The sequence below is a fragment of the Theropithecus gelada genome, chromosome 15, assembly GCF_003255815.1.
Source record: "Theropithecus gelada isolate Dixy chromosome 15, Tgel_1.0, whole genome shotgun sequence".
In the NCBI taxonomy this organism is placed as follows: Eukaryota; Metazoa; Chordata; class Mammalia; order Primates; family Cercopithecidae; genus Theropithecus; species Theropithecus gelada.
Window position 1 is genome coordinate 60434743 of NC_037683.1, and position 9994 is coordinate 60444736.

Here is a 9994-nt window from a genome sequence, read left to right on the forward strand (position 1 = left end):
TGAAGCAACTGACTCACCTACCGATGAGGTCCCGGGACAACTGGCAAAAAGTTGGCAAAGAAAGGTAAGAATTTATATCAAGGTCTGTTCTCCTGGATCTCTGCCTATAGTGCCTGGTCAAGGATGGAAAGTAAAAATTTCTCTTTCTTTTTTTCCAAATTCAGGATAGCAGGAGAAAATTATTTGTTTGGATTGTAATTCTTGTGTAATTTTGATTTAAAGTGCCCATTTGTTATTAAACCTTTCCCTTCCATAGACAGCTATTGTGTCCCTGTTTGTCTCATATTGTGTCCTGAGAACCTGGCTTGGCTTGCTGCCTGTACAACACACCTGCATGTGCAGGTGGCCAAAAAAAAATGTTGGGGGCTCCCATGACAAGCTTACATGTCATCAACTGTTGCTAGCTCACAAAGTGTCTAAATCTTTCTTTTGGCTATTTTTAGGGGTAACTTTGAATTCTGAGAGGGTTGCATCTTTGCATTTCTTTGAAGATGTCTTATGCATCCTTCATTAATCATAAAAGACTTAATTGGTTTCTGTTTGGAGTCACTTGGTAGATAGCTTTGTTTTAAAAGAGAAAAGGAAAAAAAGAAAACAGTTTCAAAAGCTAGAAATATTGGCTGATTATTCTTGCTGAAATCTGATAAGAGATTTAAAATGGGATCCTATTTCTCCCGCGGGAAGTTTCTTCAGTAGACCTAAACCTCTTTTTAATTATATGTTTGATCCCTCTGCTTCCCTTCTTGTTGGCATAATTTTTGCTGAAAAAAAAAGTAAAACTTCAATGGCCTTTCTGGGAAGCTTAAAGTCTTACCAATATGGCTCCTCTAAGACCTATTCTTCCATTTATTTCTGCACTTCCTTCCTTCTGCCACCTTCAATTTTCTATCTAGGTCTCTTTTATCATGAATATGTTACCCTTCAAGCCCCTGCCCCCTCGATTTCATGGTCAGTGGACAGAAAATTACTAGGCAGAAACATCAAAGTTCTTGATACCACAAAAGGGGGTGTAGAAGACACTTGAAAAAAAACCTAGGGTCCCTTGAAGCATGCAAAAAGAGTGCCACAGACCCTCCACTACATGGGGTGTTCTGTCTTCCTCGTGGAGCTCCAAGAGTCATATGCAATTTCTCTCAGATGTGGAGTTTTGCACTTCTTTGCCTTGAGTTCCCTGATCTCTTTGGGTTTTGGGGGTATCAAGGGTAACTTCACACTGTAAGAGAGCCACCTACCTGCCAAGACCAGAGAGTGGCCAAGTCTGTTCTATGTATAAGTCTGTCTCCTTCCACCAGCTTTTTCTTCAGAGCTAAAAAGAGGAAATTTGCTGGAAACAACTGACCCAAATACTGGAATGATCCCATTTCAAAATTTAATTTTTGTTTATTCTGTAAAATATGGGTCAAGATTTATCATTTTTATAGAAATGTGTATCTCAGAACTATTTGTTTATTCAATTTTTCTTTTTAAAAATTGAATGTTTTTGTGCTTGTGTTGAGAATCAATAAACAGTATATGTAGGCTCTATTTGTGCAAACTATTGTCTCTTTCACTGATGTATTTGTTTGTCTTTAATACTTCACTGTCTTGATTACTTTAGTAATATGTCTTGAAATTAGAGATTATAAATCTCCAACATTTTTCTTCCTTTTCAAGTTATTTCAGTTATTTATTTATTTATTTATTTATTTATTTATTTATTTTTTTGAGACAGAGTCTCGCTCTGTCACCCAGGCTGGAGTGTAGTGGCCGGATCTCAGCTCACTGCAAGCTCCGCCTCCCGGGTTTAAGCCATTCTCCTGCCTCAGCCCCCCGAGTAGCTGAGACTACAGGCGCCTGCCACCTCGCCCGGCTAGTTTTTTGTATTTTTTAGTAGAGACGGGGTTTCACTGTGTTAGCCAGGATGGTCTCAATCTCCTGACCTCGTGATCCGCCCATCTTGGCCTCCCAAAGTGCTGGGATTACAGGCTTGAGCCACCGCGCCCAGCCTATTTCAGTTATTTTTGTTCCTTTACATTTCCACATAAGTATTAGAATCTGTTTGTCAACTTCTACAGAAAAAGTCTGGTGAAATTTTGACTGACACTGCATTGAATCTATAGATCAATGTGATTATAAATGATATCTTAACATTACTGAGTCTTTTAATCCATTAGCTCAATATATCTCTCCATTTGTTTAGGTCTTATCTATTTTCTATCAGCAATATTTTATAGTTTTCAATGTACATGTCTTCCTATAAATTTATTCCTAAGTATTTTAAATGCTTCATAATATTGTGAATGATATTCTAAAGATTAAATTTCTGATTGTTGTGCATATAAAGAAATATTATTGATTTTTGTATATTGACTCAGATAAACTGACTAGTAAATTCTAGCATATTTTTTAAGTTTCTGAAGAATTTTCTAGAGGATCAAGTCATTTTTCATAAACAGGTTTTACTTTCTTCTTTTCTATTTGGATGACTATCATCTATTTTCTTGTCTTATTAGGAAGCAGTGGTTATTTCAGTAATTTTTATTACTGAACATCATTAACAATGTTTCTAACATTGATTTAGCATTTTGGGGGTAATGTATTGGTAGCCTAATCGGCAGCTACAAGAAAAAACACCAAGGACAGATCCTAAAGCTTATGTTCATGATTTTTCATAGACTGAGAGGACTGCAGGACCATGTCATTTGGAGGACATCAAGCTATTTGATACCCGGCAATCTGGATGAAAGTAAGAGGAAATGGCCAATGAAAACTTAGTCATTAACACATATAATCGAAAGCCATGATATGATTAAACAATGAGAAGAAAACTACAATTATTTGGGGACACAGGTCATGATGATTCTCCCCATTAAAGTCCACTGGATGCTACACATGGTTCCTTTAGACTTGATTCACTTTTATTTCATCATTTTTCTTTTGTTTCTAAGACTTGATAATTTCATTGTCCGATCTTCAAGTTCACTAGTTCTTTCTTTTGTCTACTCCAATGTGCCTTCAAATCCCTCTAATAAAATGTTCAGTGTTCATTTCAGTTATTTCACTTTTTAGCTCCAGATTTTTTGTTTGTGTTCTTTACAGGTTGTCTCTTTATTGATAATTTCATTTTGTTTGTGCATCGCTTTTGAGACTTTCTCCACATCTTCCTTTAATTCTTTGAGCATCTTTAACAGAGTTACTTCAAAGTCTTTATCTAGTAGATTTGCTATCAGATCATTTTTAGGTATGATTTCTGAGACCTTTTTTTGAATGGGCCATATTTTTATGTGTTAATATATTATTAACACAGAAAATTGTGATTATTTTTAATGTTGAAAACTGGACATTCAAATCTAATAATGTAGTAATTCTGGAAATAAGATTAACCCCTTACCCAGTCTTTAGTGATTGTTGATATTATTTTGTTTTTGATTTCATTGTTGCAGGCTGTCTCTGTGTAAAGATTGTCCTGAGGTATAATCTTAAGGTCTTCTCAGGGTGTTTCTGAGTCTGCACCTTTCCCTAGGCATGTGCAGTCTCACTCTCTAACTTTCACCTTGAATGTCCTAGTTTTTAATGCCTGGTTGCCGAAAAGTGGAAAAAAATAAAGATGGAGATGGGGGTGGTGCTGGCTGTTTCATACCTTGGAAGTCACTTCAGCTAGAGAGGGTGGGCCTTGCTACAAAGGGGATCAAAAATAGCAACCAGAAAATGGGCACAGATCCCTGATATTTGGAGGAAAGTATGCTTTTTGCCAACACTGGCTCCCGTCAGCTCAGTGCAAGCTGCTCTTGGAACATGGGCACAGCTACCTGCCATGGAGACTAGGGGTGGAAAACTGTAGAGGATCTGTTGATACTAATGTGATTAAAGCTAAAATTGACTGAAATTAATCACAATTTACCATCCAAGCCTTCCCCTGGAAATTCCAAGCCTGAAATATATTCCAGAGTTCCAAAATAGTTATATCAGGTAGATTTTGCTATTGCAACTGTTATCTAGATGGGGAGACTGAGTTCTGGTGTTTTCTAATCCACCTTCTTCACAGAATCCTCTACAAGACCTTCAGAGGGCTCCATCATCTGGGAGAACAACAAGAATTCCAAATTGGGGAATATGTGAGATTTGGATGTGTATTTTTTGGTAATTAAAACAGTAGACTGATCTCAAGAGGGTCATCAATGCGACTAACAACGACCTAAAGGAGAAACGTCAGATCCTGCATGCTTAGGCACTGTCATGGTATAAATTGGTAGAAAGTTTTGTTCAGCTTTAAACTTACAAGAAAACTTCAAGTAAAGATAGATAAGCTTTGCCTCTATTCATTGGTTAAAACCTGGGAAACTATCCAACAAAAGATGTAAATTGTACTGTATGTATATTTTTAAAAAATCAACCACATTGGCAACAGAAACCAAGGTTGAATGGAGACTATGAAAAAATAATGTGATGAATATGTGGCATAACCCTTTTGAAAATGACAAATACTTTGTCCAACCATTTAGTGACTACAGACTGTAAGGCTGAAGATGAAAGAGTTGTACATAGATACTATGTTTAGGTGGTAGATTGGTTTCTCACAGGGATTCTGGTTAGTTGTTCTGGAACTACTTTACATGAATTACTAGGGTTAAATAAATAAGTAAAATCTTGTGGATAATATAAGCCAGATATCTCAGAACTGGGAAAAGAAGTTTCAAATAATCAAAATGGTAAGGCTAGAATAGACCTTATTATGCTGGATTAGAATTTTGAAAATCGATATATTCTCAGTTTTTAGTATTTATTATTTGCTCAGCCAAATTGGCATTTAACCAATGTCCAATAAAATGCATGAGGACTTCTGGGAGAAATAACTGATTCCAGGTATAGGGCATGGAAGTACCAGGATACTCTGGAGTATCTTGTGGTATCAGAAGATAGGGAAGGGCCCAGAAACAAAAACTATAGGTGCACATCAAAAACACACAGGAGTCAACCTGAAAGAGCTTCCAATAGCCAAAGTTGGGACAAGTAGAGAAACAAAATAGTGATAGTATTTGATTATAACCCAAATAATAGAATAAATATCTATGAGTTCATACTGATATAAGTAAATGAGTGGCTGGATAGTCATAAATTGGAGAGGAGGGCCAACTCTTTCAGAAACATTTCAAATAACAAATACAGAAAGAATGAGAAAAATGGAATATCACAGAAAAATAATTGCAATAGGCAAGATCCACAGGTAAATCACAAAACAAGTGAGCAAAACTTTGAAGGAATTGAGGATGACTGCATATCTTCAATGTATCTCCCTCCAACAGATTTTAAAATTACTGTGATGTTTTAAAATATATCAACGAAGTCTTGGATATATTGTTCTTTATGTGGTAGAACTTAATTATCCTCCCTTTAATGTGGGCTCATATTAGTGACATGTTTCTGACACATGCAATATAGAAAGGGAAAAATAGTAGTTTTACATAGGAGAAACCTGGCAGACAACAATTTAGCCAAGTGATTAATATCAGCAGCAATAAGCTATTGATATTATATATTTCCTGTATTATTTGATGTAATGAGCATGTACTCCATTGTATTCATCCCTTAAATCTATAATGGAACCATGAGAAAATTCCACACATCGAAATTGACGAACATCCTACAAAGGAACTGAAGAATATTCTTTAAAAGTCTTCAGGTCATGAAAGTCAGGAAAGACTCAGTCCATGTTATAGACGAGAGGAGAATAAAGATATGTGACAATGAAATGTAATATGGGACCCTGTATTGAATCTGAAATCAGAAAAAGGACATCGATCAAAAAGTTAAGGAAATCACAGTGAAGCCTGAAGTTTAGCAAATTTTTCGTTGTTTGTTTTTTGTTTTGTATCTTTTTTAAAAAATTTTTTTTGAGACGGACTCTCGCACTGCCACCCAGACTGGAGGTCAGTGGCACGATCTCGGCTCACTGCAACCTCCGCCTCCCAGGTTCAAGCAATTCTCCTACCTCAGCCTCTGAGTAGCTGGGACGACAGGCGTGAGCCAACACACCCAGCTAATTTTTGTATTTTTAGTAGAGACAAGGTTTCACAATGTTGGCCAGGATGGTGTCGATCTCTTGACCTCCTGATCGGCCTGCCTTGGCCTCCCAAAGTGCTGGGATTACAGGCATGAGCCACTGGCGACTGGCCAAGTTTAGCAAATATTAAAGCACCAGTTTTAATTTCTTAGTTTTGATCATTGTTTCATGGCTATGTAAGTTGTTAGCATTAGAAGCTGAGTGAAGGGAAGAGAACTCCCAATACTATCTTTGCAACTCTCTATAGGTCTAGAATTGATTAGAAATACAAGTTAAAAAAAAATGGGCTTCCACAATTCTTAACATTACTGATTAAAATTTTAAAAATATATATTTCATTGATTAAAATCTTTCATTAAATAGTATTGTTTTCAAAAGACATAAAATTTAATCTCCCTCGTAACTGTTTAGCAGATAGTTCTGTCTCTTACCCCTTAAGGTTCTGATGACGACTCTGTCCTTCGCCAAACTTTAGTCAGGCTCCTACAAACTCTCTTGTTGGCTAGCTCGTACCTTGGCGTCCATTCTTAGGTCTGCCAAGTCCAGTTGTAGCAAGAATCTTACTACGTCAGTTTTATGAGAATCCTTCCATGCTTGATAGCTGATTTACCATTGATATCTGATCAAATTCCTCATCCCACACACTCAATATATAATTACCCTGGCTTGCCTTTAGAAAGAATTATGTTCAGTTTAGCAGGGATCCCCCTGCCTTTGATGTCTCCTTTTAGTGACTTTCTATCTGACCCCCTCATTCTGTTTGTTGGGTATACACCCCAGGCTGTCTTTGCTGATTTTTGAGCTGAGCACCAGTTGTTCTCTCTCTCCTATTGATATGGTTTGGGTTGGCATCCCCATCCAAATCTCACATGGCATTGTAATCCCCAGTGTTGGAGGCGGTGCCTGGTGGGAGATGATTGAATCATGGGGTGGTTTCTCGTGGTTTAACACCATCCCCCTGGTGGTGTCATGGTAAGAGTGAGTTATTGCAAGATCTGGTTGTTTAAAATTATGCAGCACCTCCCCTGCTTCTCTCCTCCTGCTCCGGTCATGCAGGACATGCCTGCTTCCACTTAGCCTTCTTCCATGATTGTAAGTGTCCTGAGGCCTCCCCAGCCATGCTGCCTATATGGTCTCCAGAATCGTAAGCCAATTAAACCTCTTTTCTTTCTAAATTACCCAGTCTCAGGTTTTTCTATATAGTAATGCAAGAACTAATACACCTATCGTGATAGTTTCAACACCTGTTGCAATACTTCTAAATAAAGCCTTCCTTACTGTTATAACAAGTGTCAGCATAAATTTTTCTTCACCAGATCCTTAAATTAAGGCAGTACAATCAACACTGCAGCACACTCTGGTGGCCTACAACGTAAAAGGCATCAACCAGTTGGCAAGTCAGGTGACTCAGGGTCTTTTGTCATCTCAGTCCTCATCCTCTAATGCCATGGACTCTCCTCATTTCTCCAGAAGTGTTTCCATTTCCACACCTTTAATAACCCCTTTAGTTAACCTGTCCAGGTGTGCTCTCCCTGAGCTCTGAGCCTTAGTTCATTGGTTTAGTTCTGATTTAGTTCTGATTTAGTCTCTAGCCTGACAATGACTTGTTCTTTCTTAAATTTCTGCTATACAGGTGGAAATCTAAAGTATTGTGGATATTTGATTAAAAGAATAAATAGTACTGTGTAGAATTTTAAATTGACAGAAATATACAGGGTTGATGAATATATTTACTGGGTGAACAACGTGTTTTACAAATATGTTCGTACTTATGATGGTGTATCCTCAAGAAGACAAAACTAGAATATAATGTGTAAGTAAAGTGGGGCCCAATTTAATTGCAATGTAACATGTTGGCATGGACAAATGGGGCATTTCAGTGAAGAAGACAAATGGAAACTGAAGAGAAAGACCCTGTCGTTACGTAGGCAGGACTCTACAAGGAAAACATTGATTGTCCTAGAAATCAGCTCCGGTTCTTATGTGCAGATATAATCCCAGAGAGCATATAAGAGGTAAGACTTCAGAGCTGAATTTTCTCCATCCAAAATGTAGCTCCACAACTTAATAGCTCCCTGGGATTTCTTTTTTTTTTTTTTTTTTCTTTCGTAAATGGGGACAATAGTAAAATCTACCACTGCATGCTTTGGTCAGTGATATCTCCAGTGAATAAATGGGGCTAAAATGGGGCTAGGTACATGGTAGACGTACAGTAACTATGAAAAATGAGGGTGTTCTTTATTGGCTAAGTGAGCATTGATTATGCAAGTGCTAGAAACAGTGTCTGACTGAAAATAAATAAAGACTTTCCACAATTTAGATATTTCATTCTTCTTCTTTTTTTTTTTTTCTGAGACAGAGTTTCATTCTTGTTGCCTGGGCTGGGGTGCAAGTGGAGTGCAATGGCACAGCTGACTGCAACCTCCGCCTCCTGGGTTTAAGCAATTCTCCTGCTTCAGCAGGGATTACAGGCATGTGCCACCATGCCAGGCTAATTTTGTACTTTTAGTAGAGACAGTGTTTCAAAGTGTTGGTCAGGCTAGTCTCAAACTCCTGACCTCAGGTGATCTGCCCACCTCGGCCTCCCAAAGTGCTGGGATTACAGGCGTAAACCACCGCGCCCAGCCTGATATTTCATTTCTCTTATTAACATTATCTTTATTATATAACTCTATTAAGTTAGGGAAGTGTCCTTTGAAAGTATCAATTCTCTTGTTTCTTACTAGAAATATAAGAAGAAAAAAAGCTGACCTTCTAAGTTTACTTATCCAATAGTGGAGAGTTTGGTGCAGTGAACACTGACCCGTTTTCCAGAGAGAATATTGTACTCTCAACAATGTGTCTTTCTGTGTATAAACTCTTGCCCTTAGTATATTTGCAAGAAGGGGTTCAGTAAATCTGAAAACAACTTGTGGACCAAGAGAAATTACTTTTCTTCCAGCCGATACTTATTTGCTACCTTTGACCTACATCCCCTCTACCATGTTGCTTCTGCTCTTTCCCACCCCTTAACCTGCACCATGTTTGTCAGGCTGGTCTCAAACTCCCGACCTCAGGTGATCTGTCCACTTTGGCCTGTCAAAGTGCTGGGATTACAGGTGTGAGCCACCGCACCCAGCCACTTGCGTTGTCTTTTTGTCCCCATTCGTTAGGATGCAAAAAGTGACAACTTTTGCTTTCCACAGAAATGAAATGAGAAAGAAAGGTATCTGGTGTCTGGCATGCTATGGGAAACAACTGTCAACTTATTTATGTTACTACATTTACATCCTATTATGTGCGTTTAGGACAAAGATGGTTTCCTTTGGTTTACTAGGAATCAACAAAGAACCTCTGAAGGTACTTTGGAAATTTGAACTTTCATGCCAAAAAATTTTTTTAATCAAATTGAGAATGTTTTTTCAATTGTGTATTCTCAGTGCGTATGATACTACTCTCAAGGGTGTAGAAGTTAGTTCTTGGGAAAGGGAACAAATCTTACATAATTAAATGGTTTGTGGGTCTTCAAAGCTCAACCCTATTTAACAAAATCTTATTCCTTAGTTTTTTTTTTCTTTCTCCATTGGGTTTACTGACCTTGAGTTCATGGACGATACATAAGAGGTATAAAAGTTCAGCATTACAAACCTGTGAATAATGGGTAGCTGTGATTGGAGTACTTCCCAAGATTTATTAGAACTAAAAGTCATATCATGAGAGGTGTTCTCGGCATACATATGGTTTGTCACTGGCCATCATATAGATATTGCTTATGTTTGATCCTTAGCATTTCTGTCTGTGTTGTGGGCTTTGAAATGAAATATAAATAATTTATATTTTAATAAGTCTACTGAAGTTGTTCAACCCATCAATATTTAGGTCAAGCATTGAAGAAAAAACTCTTGACAATATCTAGGTGAGTATCTAGCAGCTAGTGAAGTTAAAAATTTTCTCACATGCAACAAAATTTAAAGT

At 37.6% G+C, this 9994-nt stretch overlaps 1 pseudogene; it reads left to right on the plus strand.

Moving 5' to 3' along the window:
- The first annotated feature begins 9334 nt into the window (after positions 1 to 9334).
- Positions 9335 to 9994, plus strand: part of LOC112607720 — a 23560-nt pseudogene continuing 22900 nt past the window's right edge.